The sequence below is a fragment of the Lepisma saccharinum genome, chromosome 14, assembly GCF_977018435.1.
Source record: "Lepisma saccharinum chromosome 14, izLepSacc3.1, whole genome shotgun sequence".
Lineage (NCBI taxonomy): Eukaryota > Metazoa > Arthropoda > Insecta > Zygentoma > Lepismatidae > Lepisma > Lepisma saccharinum.
The window spans coordinates 55539429-55556390 of record NC_139242.1 but is presented as its reverse complement, the minus strand read 5'-3'; the positions used below and the strand labels follow the sequence as shown (position 1 = coordinate 55556390).

The window sequence follows — 16962 nt, the reverse complement described above, 5'->3', positions numbered from 1 at the left end:
ATTCGGTAGCTAGAGGGCAGTAACATCGAAAATATCGTTCACTCCGCAGCAAAGAAGCTGGTGCGTCTTAGAATTTGCCAAAACAAGCAGTGTTGTGAGAGTGCAGCGTGCATTTAAACGGAAGTTTAATGTTGATCCACCTACACAAAAATCCATTCTGCAGTGGCATAAAACATTTGTTGAGAGAGGATGCATTTGTGATCAAAGAAAAGAACATTCTGGCCGACCGTCCATCTGTGAGGAAATTTTGGAGAGTGTGCGAGAAGCCTTTGTACGCAGTCCCTGAAAATCAACACGTCAAGCCAGCAGGCAGTTGCAGGTGCCACAAACTACCGTAAGCAAGATTTTACGGAAGCGTTTGCGTTTTCACCCGTACCGGCTGCAATTGGTTCAAAAGTTATATCCACAAGACAAGGTAAAGCGACGTGAGTTTTGCGAGATTATCCACACTTGTATGGAGGACGATGAAACCTTTCTAACAAAGATCATTTTTAGTGATGAGGCGACCTTCCACTTGAGTGGAAAAGTGAACAGGCATAATGTTAGGATCTGGGGAAGCGAGCATCCGCATGCCACTCTTGATGTGGAACGTGACTCACCCAAGGTGAATGTTTTTTGTGCAGTGTCCGAGCGTCGAGTGTACGGTCCGTTCTTCTTTGAGGGGCCAACAATCACAGGTGAAAGCTACTTAACAATGCTACGTGACTGATTAATTCCTCAACTTGCTGCAGAGAGAGGTGACTACATTCTGCAACAAGATGGAGCGCCCCCACACTGGCATCAATCTGTACGCAGCTTTCTGAATGACAACCTTTTCCTGCCCGCGATACAATTGACACCTGTCCCTACCTCCCAATGTATTTTGTTCCATCTGTCATCAATGCGAATAAATTCGCCTCTTCCACTTCCTGGTTTATTTTGCTGAGAATGAGTGTGTACATTACGCAGATAAATTTGTTTTTGAGTCGAATTGTGAGTATAATTTACATTTTAAAGTTCAAGATCAATACAATTCCGAATAATATCGCCTCATTTTGAAATGAACTTCAAGAATTTCCCCAGACTCATCATCATCTCGAAACTCGAAAAACAAGTTCCTGAATAATAAGAAACCGCAATGCATCCACAACAACTGACATGTAATGTCTGTTTTCTTGAATCACCTTTGAATTATTTTCACTAATTAGCGTTGCCACTAATGATCCACTAATAATTTACCCGTACTACAGAATATTCGCGATGTTTGTAAACCATCCATATTTAACACTTTTTTCCAGTTCATAAAATTGGTTAAAACTTAGGTAAATCGCGACGATTACAGGACATAAATGAATGAGAACTCGCCGATGCCCATGTCGGCGCTGGAATCTTGAATGAAAGTCACACACATACTAAAACAGAATTAATTTGTGTTAGTCAAGTTGGTATTGTAAGCAGGAAAAGTGAATTTTTGGCGGGAAACATGACGTGAACATATCCATGACTGGAGGCTAAAGACAGCAAAAGAGTATAGTATAATTGAATACTGTACTTTCATTCAGAAATGAATTAATAAAATTGCAGCAGCGAAACCTATTTGGGTAAATAAATTTCCTTCCACTAAAGGAGGAGGACGTTCCGTATTTATAGACTTTACATACGGCCCCACTGTTCGTGGACATTTTGCTGCACGCCAACAAAATGGCTGGCAAAGCATGAAATGAACTATTGTAAGGAAGGGCGTTGCGTGAATCCCAGGGCGTCGATTCTGGGCAGAATTATCGCTTAATCTCACAGCATTGGCAGCTAAATGGCCTTTGGCCTTTGAAATGGATCAATGAAGAGCTTCCAGAAAGTAAAAACAAAACTGCCGCATCGCTGTACTTGTTTTGGATGGATCTCGCCAAGTTGGTTGCAAATTTCAACTTGTTAATGCCACAAGTCATCGATTCTACTACATCTCCCGTGTTTTTTTTTTTGTTTTTTTTGACAACCTTCCTCTCTCAGACCTTATGTTTTGCGAGGAGGGGGTGGGGGGTTAATTTGTGTTATATGTTGTTTTGTAAGAAGTTGGGCGCATATTTTTACATTTATTTTGCGCATATTGTTACCGTGTTAGAAGTAACTAAACTTGAGCAGATTGAGAGCAGACCCGAATATATACATGTGGAGACTCTAACAATCGTGACCCCCCTCCTTTTTTACATACAATGTCAGTTGCAAACTTTTGTTCTAAGTTATGTCATGCGGTTAGACAGTGGCGCAGGAACGATTTTGATTTGGGGCAGGGGTGGCCACAGGGGGGGATTATGGCGCAAGTTGCGCCATAGGGAATTTTTTTTGGATTTTTTCCCTTCAAATAATATAAAATTCAACATTTATATATTTTCCAAAATATAATATACGTATATAAATGCACCATATTTAATCCATTAGATGAAGAGAAGAAAGTTTTTAAGGGTATTATCGAAGGTGGGGCCGAGGGAGATATCCAACCTTTACATATTAGGCCTTAATTGACATGTGGGTTGGTTCTTGGGGGGATTCTGAATTAAATTTTGGGGGGACAGTATCCAACTCTAGGTCTTAGATTATGGGGAGGATTGAGGGGGATTGAGCATTAAATTGAGGGGATATCCAATTCTTGTGTATTGCTATTGTCTTAGACTGTTGCGGAAATTCTGGTGTGGAGACTCAGAATTATTTTTTTGGAGGAGGCAATATCCACTTTTCAATATCAACATTGTCTAAAATTAATTGAGTATTATTTAAAGGGGGAGAGAGAAAGCTATTGATAAAGTGTTAAATCTTAGATTGTCAAGGGGTTTCTGTAGTGGAGAGAGAGAGTTGGAACATCAAATTTTGGAGACTGTATTTAGCGAAATGGTATCCACATGTTTTCGGCCCCGAACGTGTCAAAGGAGAAGCTGGAAAAAACTCAGAAAGTATTGACATCCTATTAAATTAATATTCTTTAAAGCCCGCAAAGAAATGGATGTAAAAATTTTCGTGCTCGCTTCGGTGCCAATGATGTGTTGCTAGGATGCGTGTTTGGCGCTTTAATGAGGTGAATGTGAAGTTTTTATACTATAGCTGCATTACAAGACAAGCGATATTCTCAATTATGATGAACGAATTTAGGGGTGGTCTTGAGTGATGGGCCCCCTGTTTAGGGAAGAGGGGCAGATCAAGTATAGTGTTCAGTAAAGCTAAGAATGTGTACATTTTTGCATTAAAATAAAATGTTTTATTGTAACCTATATTAAAAGGTAAGGCGTACCGTTTCGTACCGCCGAGAAAAGAGTATTGCATATATAAATACATACACAGGGTGAACCATAGGCGGATCTAGATTTTTTCCTGGGAGGGGCACAGAATAACTGAAGGCGTATGATAGAAATAAAAAGGGCAGATTATCCAGCATTTTTAAAGCAGCGTATATATAATATTTGCATCAAAATTAGGATTCGTTTTAGGTTCGGCTTTTGGTCAGATAAACGAATCTGGACACGGGGTCCAGCCCCTTACCTTAGCTAACGTCACTGTCTCTGAGGACTAACATCTCCTTACCTAGTTAAAACCTGAGGCTGTAAATAGGCGCTCAGCACACATAAGGACAAAACCCAGGACAAGAGAGCCCTACAGGGGATACTACTGACCTCATGTCCAGACGCCAGAGCCTCGGTTTCATGCAAGATGCAGTTACCGGCGTGTACTACGTGGAAGTGAAGTTGACTTTTGGGTGACTTAGCAGAAGATCACCCTTGTTAACTAACTTTTCAGAAGTAGTTGTTAAATTACTATTTTTTGGTTTAAGAGACCATTACTTACTTTTCAGTCATCTGCCTTGAACGCCCTCCTCAACCGAAAGCGAACCCAGAACCTTTTGATTATAATGTGATAGCATTAGTAGATTCTTGTGAAATAGAATTACTTCCGTAGCGTTCCTTCATGAACGCGGGGATCTTAAATAGGGATGTAATTTGCCCCTCCCGATTAGTACTATTGATGGCAGAGACAGCCCTGAACGGGCAGGTACAAATATCTAACTTAACATTAATATGGACTCATGATCAGGTTTTATACTGAACTGAGCAATGCGAATGGCAGATAAGGGTGTAGGATAGCTTACCCTGATCGGTTTAGAAAACAGACCAATAGCTCCGGCTTCTCCGATAAATTCAAGTAAAAAGACTTCGTGTCGCTCTCATGCGCACCTATTTAAGTCTTTGCTTGGCCTACCGTCACCGCTAGCCAAAGGCCAGTGTTCTTACCATTTCCTGTAAAAGGCTTATCCTACACATTTCTGAGCAGGAGCTGGCAAGGTCTGCCAGGGTCAATATTTCTTAAACCTAGCGGATATGCTACGCTTCTACCTTATCTGTAGTAACAAATAATTGCAGAGAAGGATAGGCTTGAGAATTCATTTTTTCAGACTGTCAAAACCATGGAAAATACTTGGCCTAGAATACTCTGGCTGTGTAGTGTCTACCAAAATAACAAATCCAAATTCTTGACTTTTCTTTCCTTTTTCTTAACACTTATTTAATCGCCCTCTACTTAGGTATAGTTAGAAATTAAGGAAATATATGTTTATTCAATAAAAAAACCCACTACCACAAGTCCAAAAAGATGAAAGCTGAAGCTGTACTTTAACAAGAGATTTAGACTTGCTTTAATTATTAATACATGGAAAAATTAATGCTTCGGACTTCATCCTGAATGGATGGCCACATTACTTTAATATTTTTACAAAACTTCACACATAAAATAATGTAATTCTTAAGAAACAAAGTGAAAAATATTAACCACAACTCAATACAATTTTAGATATCCAAATATTCAATTTTATCAAATCCCATTACAGGTATATAACAATGTAAATTCACCATGCCGTAAAAAAATAGCAAACATTCTTGGCCACAAGCATGATTTATTGATGTTTTTCTTGACATTCTTGACTGGTAGACACCACCTGGTTAATGTTACTGCCTTGTAAAGAACAAATTCTGAACAATTTTTACTCCCGTGTCTACATATTTAAGATTCCAGTGTAAGCCTCGATTAATGTAATTCTGCTAAACTTTGTTTTACTCTCTTCCTGCCAGGAAAAATTTTGCTCCAACATTCTCGATTCGTTGTAACATAATGTATCAGTACTTTTTATAATGCTTACAAGGGAGGTTATCTAAGTGTCCCCCTCCGATTTCCATGAAACTTGGCAGGTGTATAAAGGGGCCCAAAGGAAGAAATACGTGTTTTTTTCAGCCAAGAAACTGTTTTAGGGGTCAACCCCCCCCCCTCAAATGTCAAAATGAGGACAAATTGAAGTGGGCATTTGACCCCTCTGTCCCACTCCGATTTTCATGAAACTTGGCAGATGTATAGAGGGGCCCAAAGGAAGAAATACGTGTTTTTTTGCTTCGGCTAAAAAACTGTTTTAGGAGGCAAAATCCGCCTCAAATGTCAAGATGAGGACAAATTGACGTGGGGATCTGACCCCTGTGTACACCTCCGATTTCCATGAAATTTGGCAGGTGTATAGAAGAGCCCTATGCACCCTGTTTCTTTCTATGCCATATTTACGTGGTTTCGGGGTCAGATCCCCACTTCAATTTCTCCTCATCTTGACATTTGAGCGGTGGGTTGCCCCCTAAAACCTTTTTTTTTATTTGCTGAAACACAAAAACACGTACTTCTTCCTTTGGGCCCCTCTATACACCTGCCAAATTTAATTGAAATCGGAGTGGGACACAGGGGTCAGATCCCCGCGTCAATTTGTCTTCATCTTGACATTTTAGGGGATTGCCCCCTAAAACAGTTTTTTAGCCGAAACAAAAAAAAAACACGTATTTCTTCCTTTGGGCCCCTCTATACACCTGCCAAGTTTCATGGAAATCGGAGGGGGACACTTAGATGACCTCCCTTGTTAGTGATCCTTTTTGGAAGGGGCACGTGCTCCCTTACCCCTCCCGCGAAATCCGCCAATGGAATGGATCAAAAGTCACGATCGGATATTGATTCATGCAAGCGGTCACCGATTTCAACATCAACATATTTTTGCGGGCTTCCACTGTGTTGTGCCTCTAACATAGAATCAGTTGTATATACAGGTAGTAGATATTTTTAGTTCGGATCTTTCTCTCAAGTTTCCGTAAATTCGCCCCAGTTGGAGCTAGTTCGTTGAAACGATGAAAACGTTCCCCTGAGTTCTTCATACGTTTCACCAGTTCGTCCCTTTTCATGCACCCATACGCGAACAAGGAGACGTTCCTTAATTGTGAATCTGCTTGTATCAGCCATTGTATATAACGCACAAAACGACGATCAATTCGGAAACACAAGACCGGAAAACTCTGTTCCGGAATGGTTCACAGCGCGCTACAACTTTTGAACGAACATATACCGCGTTTGTTACAACCTGTCCCGGTTCCCGCGCTAGTTGCTCCCTGGCTTTTCTCGGTGCTGGGGAAAGTCAAAGCCAGGCAGCCAATTAAAATACGCAACGTCGCAACAGCGTCTACGTAAGCGCCTCTCTTCTGGCTTCCATTCTCTCCTCGCTGCCCAGCAGACGATTTTTTCCTCGTTTCTCATTGGCACCGAAACTGTCGAGCGCTCCCTAGCGCGGGAAAGGGGACAGGTTGTAACAAACGCGGTTTGATTTCACTGAATACTCTGTGTTGCCACATACATAAACCGGATATGATGGATGTCTCGTTTACGGTTTCGTCTCAATATGTAATTCAAATCTTGTCCTCGTCATGAAATGACACACATTTTTAAAACTTATTAAAACCAACTAAGTTTCTACAATAGTACAAAAGGGCATCCGCAGTGTGATATCTAGAAAAAATGTCCAATAATACAACGAGAGAATATTTTCACAAGAGACACTAGAATCTTGTTAGGGATATGCGGGACGGGATTGGGAAGAAAATATTATTAATCCTGACGTTCGGGACTGAAAAACATCTCGAATTGTACACACTATGATTATTTGTGCACTTCTGGAATAAAAAAATGTGAATATCAAGAAATTCCACTATCAAAGTGCAGAAAATATCCAAAATTAACCTCTTTTAAAATAAGATTCTTTGGAATTTCTGGGCTGTTTGGGATTACGAAAAGTCGGGAAATAATTTCCAAAAGTCGGGATCTGACCTTGATAGTAATTCACACCCCGTAATTTTGAATTGTTACTTCTTTTCCAAAACCCCTCGGCACGAAAATCATGGATCAGTGGTACCATGAAGGGCAGATTAAATGGCCCCTGTTTGGTGTGTGCTTTGTGAAAAAGAACTGTTCATGGAAAGGGAGCAAGGCGAATCCAGTTTCTATCTAAATAGTAGACTGGAGTCTAAACTTGTATACAACACCAAATTATTTTCAATTCAATTTTAATTTTATGATTTTATAGAATCAGTTCAGCGCCAACTAACTGCATATCCAGTTCAGTGTGATTCGGCCTTTACTCTGCCCCTTTCTGAGGAAAAATCCTGCGGGCGCTCTTGATAATAAACTCACTCACTTAGTACTCCGGCAGTTTGTTTCTTTATGCAACATATTTGCAGACGATACAATTCAACATACAAGTGTATCAATGCACGCTGTATAAAACACAACTTATTACTAACTTCGTTGACCGTAGATATGCATGCGATGTATATTCAGCTCCGCACTGGGAGACAGTTTTCGCCTTTGACGTCATCGGTAATCCAAAGCCTACCAATCCGTTGAATCACTGGCTGGACAATTTCACGCGGAGGAAACGAAAAATCAGACCAAGGCAGTGGTAGGTCGGTTGGTGGAGCAATGGGGAACGGTATGCCAGAGACTCTGATTGGAGCCCTGATAGAGACTGCTGTTTTTGGCTAAATTTTTACAACGTAAATATATATTTAGCACATCTTGCAACACGTGTTACGTATCAGTCGGGCATCCTTTTGGTTTGTTTGAATGAGTCTCATGGTAAAACAGTTTTGATGTTAGCGACAGTGGTTCTTTATCAGTATGCAATGCTAGTTGGGCATTACCCATTAGCCCCGTCTAGTTGGCTGCACTTTGTGACACTTCGGTGCAGTGCAGGTGTATCCAGTGTCAGTGGTGCAAGGAAATTACGTTCAACCAATTAGACGGAAAGCGGTGTTAAAGTCCAGAAGATTCAACAAATGCCCGTCTGCTGCTTTAAACGGTCATTTGATTAGTTAGCACGCACCACGTGACCATACACCAAACATACACCGGTCCGGAAGGTAGTGCAGACGGTGCAGACACCAAATACACTACTTGACTCGAAATCAACGAACTAGACGACTCGGTGTTGCACCGTGCAACCAACTAGACGCTTCGGTGCAAACAGAGTCAAATCGAGTCAAAAAGTGCAGCCAACTAGACTATTGTCTAGCGCATTTCCCTATGCTTATTCTATCGCACCTCGTCTCCAGGCGAACAAATTTGTTTTTGCCAGTGGCGAGAATCGAACCTACGACGGACCTGTAATTTGATCCACATCCAGCCCCCCCTTCTTTTTACCCCCGATTAAGAATATTTCTCATAACGATAAACTTGTGTTGTGTACAGTCAAACAAAAATGGCAAGCTTGCAAAGAAATTGTACCCTCACAGTACATAAAATGTACCATGGGCGCACACTTCACTTGCTTGCAAACATACAAAGATATGTTTTTCGATATGGATGGAGTTGGGGCGAGAGAAGGGGAGGTTTTTCATGACCGGAGACAGCTGTCGATCCGCAAAGGAAACCTGATCTAAAGATATCCTCTGGTGCATGGTGTGCAACCGTGAAAACCCCATATGCTGCATGTAAATAATTGCAGTTCCGGGTATTAGAAATTACTCCCCCGAGCAAAATACACTAGAATGAAGGACCAGTGAACAACAAACTCATTTCTTTGAACTGTCTCCCCAGCTCGTTGGATTGCTTCTGTGTTCTGTCTTTAGTTCACATGTCCCAGGGTCCTGAAAACGCGGGTAAGGAGCATCTTTCGCCTGCGTGAGCAAGGACTGTTTTGAAAATTTCTCTCGTTTCAAAAACTTTCATGATATTCCAAATTTTGTTTAGAATTCCTTCTATATAGAGAATCTAGTGATTCTTCATACTTCCGCCGTTGTCTAGCACCTGTCGTAGTTTTGTGGTAACGTAAGCTTATTTTCAAACACACATCTAGAAATATATTTCGGGAGGGGTCCTAATCAAGTGTATCACAAAATAATATGAATGTTTCTTATTAATGTATTAATATAATTAATAGGTCAATTCATAACAATTATTGAAACAAGTATATCAATTAACTATTACATGAAGAGGTAATAAAACGTCTTAAGAATAAATGGATTGATTTGCTTTATTTTACATCGCTTCTTGTGCTACTTTGTGAAGATGGGGATGAGTGATGGCATGAAGAAATTGATGAATGGACACTCACAAAAATCCATGCCCAGGCCGGGAATCAAACCCGGGACCCCTGGCGTCGTAGTGCGATATGCTAACCACTGTGCCACGGGACCGCAATATCTAGACAACAACGAAAACAAATCACATTGTCGTATATTTACTTAAAATTTCAAATATCATTAACAGCATAGGCTATAGGTCCAGCGGTACTCGAAGATTCAATATTCAGAGTAAAAAGTAAATTTGTATTTTTCTTATTCTACATCACGTTTCTGCCTCTTAGGCCAATCGCGAACACTATGATTACATTAAATTGATAAACAAACACTGACAGAGGACGACCATCAGTGACGAGTTTTGTGCCTACCGCAACTAAAATCTGCCCCCCCCCACAAAGAAATATTTTGCAGGATACTGTAACGTTAGAAGCAACGACGACGTGAGGAAGTCGAAGATAAATCTAATTTGTGCTCTGCCTCTCTACTTCCTTTTCATTAGTGGCATAACGTCTTTGTGTGTGTGTGTGTGTGAGAGAGAGAGAGAGAGAGAGAGAGAAGGGGGGGGGGGGAAGTAGCTTCTCGAAACTATTGAGAATAACGTTTCTGTGGATTTTTAATTTCCTATTGCTTTCGAAAGGACACTCCTGTCAAGCTTCAAACTGTGGTAAGAATGTTGTCAAACTGATTTGATTGATTGATTTAGTTTATTTTACTTCGCTTCTCTGCCACTTTTGGTTAATCGCGAAGATGAGGATGGAATGTTGATATGGAACTGATGAAGGGGCACTCACAAATAACACCCATGCCGAGACGGGGGGTTCGAATCCGGGACACCTGGCTTCGTAGCGCTATGTACTAATATGAGAATACAATGTTATGTACGGAATATAATATGAACACACGATGCGCGTCAGATTTTTATCGCTATCATTTCACTACTACTATAATAATTTTGTAGAAATGCTCACAATACGTCCAGTTAGTTTTAACAATATTTTTGCTAGCCTGATTGCTCTCTTTGTGCAGGTTTTGAGTAACATGAGTTCTGCCTTTTGTTATCAAAACCAATATAGAAGTTTGTCTGAACATGTGATTTCGAAATATCGAGTAAGCGCAAACGAAGTCTCAACAATGTCCTTCTTTCTCTTTCCTGCAACAATTGGCGGCGGATTATTGAGGCTTACCTTTCAACGCGACAATTGAGGTCTTTGTTTTTAGTTTTAAACTCGGAATGAGCGAAAATAAAAGAAACAGAATTGTAGCTTTTTCGCATTGCTCAATGTAAGTAGTATGGCCTCTAAAGTTTTTCATTTTTAATGTTATTAGCAGTATTATTGAAGTTATTAACAATACATAAACTGACAATTCACAAAAGCAATATCAACACGAAAATAAAATACAATAACTGTACTGTATAGCTTATGAAATACTACTGTCGCTTTTGTTTAAATTATATCATTAAAATACGCGTTTCATATTTATACATTTTTAAAATACCTTCTGTGTTGTAATGTACCTCTTTTCAATTATGGGCATATCATCAGAATTCTAACATCAAAGCCTCTTTTTTGCTTTATATATATAATGAAAACATGGTCTTCACTTAACGTATACCCTCTGAAAAGATTGAGACTATAGCATTGCTTGAGAGAATCTATCCTGGAAATCCATTGATCAAGAGAAGAGGATATGTCATTCTATTGGATGGACACATTATACGGCTTCAATTGGTGTCTGTATGTATGTGTAGATTTGGTCACAAACTTGGTGACCAAGTTTCATGTTTACAACTATCGTAGTTCCTGACACGTATGAGACATGCACTCATGTATTAGATGTAACAAATCTTACTATATATTCATAGCCACAGCTCACAAAACTGGCACGCATTAGTTACGTATCTATGCTTACGATAACTCTGAAAATCTGTCTTCACATTCTGCACAAGAGCGTAGCGAAAAAATACCTAATTGTATGCAGTTCGAATCCTGGAGCGTCCCTTGCCCAGGCTTCATCGCGAACGCTCTAAGTGACGTCACGAATAAATAATCACAAAGAATGTTTTCCGAAACTTACCTTGCTGTTGAACAACACTCACTCTTGCTTCGCCACTGCCAGCCGCTTTTCCGCTTTGGCACTTTTTATTTCGCTGTATCAATTGGCAAAGCCAGGAGGAAAAGTATGAGCTTCGAGCTTGCGTCGCTAGGAGGAGCTAGCCACAGGTTTACGTTATTGATCGATCAGCTCGGCTACGAGTCGCAAGGGCAAAACTCCAGCTGCCGTCTTGAAATCCGTTGAAATTTATTGCCAGATTTATTGTCTAGTAGTGTGCACAAGATATTGTTCTAATCAGCTGGTATACGAGATTATTTCACCGTGTTGATAAACTTTGTAGAGAATTGATTTCCGTTGCGCGTATTACAAAGATAATGAGCATTATACTCGCTTTGCCAGACGCGCAAGAAGTTAATACATAGCGTAGGTCATGCTCCATCATAGTCAATTTGTACGGTAGGCTCTACAGAATCTCGAAATGTACCTAGTATAGTGCGACTGCAGGATATGGAAACAAGCGTATATTGTGCTTCTTGCCAGGTGTAACGGTTTATACGGTCCCCCCAGAAAATGGTCCGACCGGACCAAATAAATCAGCAAATATGGTCCTCCCGGACCAAATCTCACAAAAAGGAACAAATATTTGGTCCGCCCCCCCAAAATACGATCCCCTAAGAAAACCATTGGCATTAAGCAGCAAATTGAGACTGGTCCGACATGCGAAATAAAGTTAGGGGGAACGATTTTCACCAGCAAAATATGCCACCCCCCCTTCGAAAGAATTAGAAGGAGAAACGAATATCACACCGTGAAATATGGTCTCCTTGGAAAAGAGAAATAAACATTAACCAGGAGGGGAGACATAAATTTAACCAGTTTCACCCTTGGTAATAAATCTGAATGAACTTAGAAGGGGGAATGAATATCACACTGTGAAATTAGCACCCCTTGAAAACAGAAATAAACGTTTACCAGATGGGGGAACGAATTTAACCATTGAAATAAGGTCCCCCTTGGAAATCAATCTGAAAAATCTTTGAAGGGGGGGGGGGACGAATATCTCGCCGTGAAATATAATCCCCCACCCTTCGAAAAAAGCAGAAAGATGTTATCAGGGGGGGGAACAAATATCACGTTGCGAAATATGGTTCTGCATAGAAAATAAAGTGGAAAGACCTTAGAAGTGGCAACGAATATATCAGACCGACCGTGAAATATGGTCCCACCCTGCCAAACAAATTTCGTTCTCCCTTGTAAGTTTTTTTACAGATTTATTTCCAAGGGGGACCTTATTTCAATGGTTACATTCGTTCCCCCGCCTGGTCAGGGCCGGATTAAGGTGGGTGCCAGGCTCGTACCCAGGATTTTTTGAGGAAGGGGCCAGATCCGTGTTTACATATATATATATACACACACACACACAAAGGTGACTATTTGGGGGACCTGGGGGCCAACTGCCCCCGACTCTTTTGCCACTCTTGCCACCATAGTATGGCCTCTTAATGCTTGTCTACTAGTTTTTGCACCCAATGGGCGATACCGGTCAGAAATATTCGCAAATTTAAAATAATTTCTAATTTCCTATATTTTCTTATACCAGAACCATTGAAGAGCCACGATAATTCTTTGTTTAGAAATTAATATATTTATAAATTATATTAAATGCATTAGCAATTATTATTACAATTAAGAATTCTAAATGTGAGTTAACCCATAACCCGCTACGAAGGCTATGGTAACCAAGAAAAGAGAGAGATTTTCACCTGGTAGCCAGTAGCGGCGATTCGGTGCCAAAACTGGGGGCAGGGACAATTCACTTTCTCTTAGTAGACAAGTTTGTGTTTGAGTTTTTGTTTTAGGCCCACTTTTATGCACAAGTAGATTTATTGGGGCTGGACCTACAGTTCAAAGTTGGATCCAAACAAATATATGTGGCGCCACCGGTCCTGGGTAAACAAGGCTTAGCATGGAGAAAGACATAGTGCAGGAGCAAAAGTGGAAATAGACAGGGGGAGGGGCAACTGGCCCATGTTCCTCCAATCACCACAACTGCTGGTAGCCTTGCATCAATGGTTATAAAACTAAAAGTACCCAGGAGACTTCTGGAGACTGCCTCTCTAGACAACAAACACATTCATTTATGCAAGGACAAAATTACAATTTTTACAAGTTTGAAAAATCTTCGATGTTATTTTCGTAGTTTTTTATACGTTCACATTTTAAAATTTCATGGCTCGAGGGAAGGGGGCATGGCCCCTCCCCTGGGCACGGGCCTGGTGGGTGCTATTGATGCTGCAGCATTAGGGCCATTCCTGAGATAGGCCCACATTGAAACAGACGAGAATTTTCCGAAAGCTGAACAGTTTTCTTTTGCTGTATTAACCTGGAAATAAATCTTAGAATTAAATTTGGAGCCCCAATTGCGGACGCCTAGACACAGCGTTATTTATTATACAGTTACTATTTTTCTTTGCGCTGTGACGTAACTATAACGTCGTCCTGTTTATTGTTCACCGAAGATTTCAAAAATCCGGCCCTGCGCCTGGTTAATGTTTATTTCTGTTTTCCAGGGGAACCGTATTTCACGGTTCCCCTTCTAAGATCCTTCGACTTTTTTCGAAGGGGGGGGGGGGGCATATTTATTTACTGGTGAAAATCGTTCCCCCTAATTTTATTTCGCATGTCGGACCGGTATCAATTTGCTGCTTAATGCCAATGGTTTTCTTAGCGGACTGGTACAGTAGGATGCACAAGTAACACTCGGAAAATTGTCGTCGATTATTTTCATAGCTTTTTCTCTTGTGTACTATGTGTTCTGGGTCCGAGGTAGTTTGTTTCGATTCTTGAAGCTCTCACTCTGTAAAACAAAGGGAATAATGATAATGATGGACAAATTGTTTGGTAATACTTATGCATCCCATTTCCACTTCACGAACTGTCAGTACATAAACTTGCTGTTCCGTTCCGTCATTTTTATTTACTGGGATAAGTTTGGAAAATCGTAGGAAGGCTAATTGAATTATCTAAACTAATTTTCTCATGTTGTAGAAATGGAGCAAAGAGAGTGGGGCTAGGATGATAAACAGCGAATGGTTGAAAGCAGTCACAAACAGCAAAGCAGGCATGGACGTCCGGAAGGGCACGGCCCCTCCTGGGAAGATAAATGTCAACGTGAACCCAAAGACACCAGAATGGGCCTGTCATTACAGAATCTCATAAGGTATGCCAGAGAGGGTTGTGAGTTCCTTAACCGCATCGTCTCTGGTGACGAAATCATTATTCACCAGTTTGAACCGGAAACAAAACGCGCCAGTATGGAACGGAAGCATCCCTCATCAAAATGAAGAAGTTCAAGGTCACCCAGTCAGCACGGAAGGTGATGGTCACCATGTTTTGGGACAGTAAAGGCATCCTACTCGTGGAATTTCTGCCCCTGGGTCACACTGTCACTTCAGCCACGTATTGCAGAATCCTGACGAAGTTACGGTCAGCCATTTGCAGGAAACGTCCAGGTGCTTTGAGAGATAGGGTTCTTCTGTTGGATGACACACAGTGCCAATACCACAGTGGCTCACATACAGTCCCTAGGTTGGGAACTAGTGCAATATCCAGCCTACAGTCCGGATTTGGCACCATCCGACTTCCAGCTCTTCGGCCCACTGAAGAATCACCTGGGTGGTCACCGGTTCCAGGAAATGGAGGAGGTCCATCGAGAGGTTACCAGCTGGCTATGACACCAACCACAAACCTTCTTCGCTGCTGACTTTGAGGGACTCGTGAAATGCTGGGACAAGTGCCTAAATGTTCATGGAGATTACGTTGAAAAATAAACCACATTTCATCAGGGAACTATTTTAACGTTTCTTTCTATTCTATCTTGCGACTTATAAGGGTGATCCATAAAGAACGCCGGATTTGATAAGGACGCCATATTTTTTTTGTTTGGTTGGCAGCATTGTTTGTGAGATTGTTGTTATCAGTTATCATTGAGGTTTTGTGTTGAGAAGCATTTCAGTTGTTCTACCGTTTGTGTGTGTTGTTAACGCCATGGAAAGGTACAGTAAGGAGCAGCGAGTTTTGATTGTCAGAACGCACTACAAGAATGGTGAAAGTTTCGCGGTGACTGTTCGGAAACTCCGTACGATACTTGGTCATCTTCATGCACCGAACGAATCAACTGTTCGTAGGTTGATCAAGAAATTTGAAGAAACTGGATCAACACAAGACATCAAAAGCCCTGGACGTCATCGAAGTCGCCAGAGTCAAGCAAACGTTGCTGCTGTGCGTGATTCTGTTGCTGTGAGTCCTTCAACATCGTATCGCCGTCGTGCTCAAGTACTGCATATGGCGCCAACAACAATGCAAAGAATCTTGACGAAATATCTGTACTTGCACGCATACAAAGTGCAGTTAACGTAGGAACTGAAACCTTGTTGACTGTATCCTTGAAAGGGAACGAGTCAACGAGGGTTTCGCAAAGCGCATCATTTTCAGCGATGAAGCTCATTTTCATTTAAACGGGTTCATAAACAAGCTGAATTGCCGAATATGGGGATCTGAGAACCCAAGAGTGATTCAGCAAAAGGAAATGCATCATCAAAGAGTTACGGTTTGGTGTTGGATTTGGAGTGAGGGTTTGATCGGGCCTTACTTTTTTGAGGACGAAGAAGGAAATGCTCTGACAGTGAATGAAATTCGTTACCGTGCAATGGTAACTGATTTTCTTTGGCCTCGTTTGGATCAAATGAACATCGAAAATGTATGGTTCCAACAAGACGGCGCAACTTGCCACACTTCAGGAGAAAGAATCAATCTGCTGCGTGAGAAGTTCCCGGACAGAATAATCTCTTTGCGAGGAGACCAAACCTTCCCACCTCGATCTTGTGACTTTTTCTTGTGGGGGTACACCAAGTCACAAGTTTACCAGAACAAACCCCGAAATTTGTTGGAACTTAAGCAAGAAATTCGACGTGTCCTCAACACACTTGATGGGAAAATGTGTGATCAGGTCATGGTGAATTTCATGGACCGAGTGATTGCGTGTAGGGCTAGTAGGGGGAGGGTCATATGGCGGATATTGTTTTCCATGTTTAAACCTTAATATCTCCTGTAGAGAATGGTATGTGTTTTGTGCTTTTCTAAAAATAAAACATTCATTTATAGCAACTTCAAATCCGGCGTTCTTTATGGATCACCCTTTTTATATTGACTTACCCTCGTAGTTACAAAACTGTTACAAATCTAAAACATAACTTGTTTTAGATTTGGCAAAACTCTAGTGCTGCTTATTGTGATAAGACACTCATTGAGCTTCTGTGTTGGTTGCACATATTTTACCTACTGGACCAAGCAGATGTCTCTTCTCTATTGCCATACTGACGAGGCAAGCTGGGTATTAAGTTTCCTCCATAATGTTGCATAGCAATATTAATCAGAAACTAGGTACAATTTTAAGAATTCCCTGCTACAGCACCAACACATTGTAGGATTGGGTATATTCAAGGTCTTGAGCTTT

At 41.0% G+C, this 16962-nt stretch overlaps 1 protein-coding gene across 2 annotated transcripts in view; it reads right to left on the bottom strand.

Moving 5' to 3' along the window:
- LOC145998908 (uncharacterized) overlaps positions 1-11616 on the bottom strand; it is a 69801-nt gene extending 58185 nt beyond the window's left edge. For both annotated transcript variants that reach the window (XM_083135655.1, XM_083135659.1), the window contains exon 1: positions 11469-11616. The gene's annotated coding sequence lies outside the window, so the exon portion shown is untranslated. The remainder of the gene's footprint in view (positions 1-11468) is intronic.
- Positions 11617-16962: the final 5346 nt, after the last annotated feature.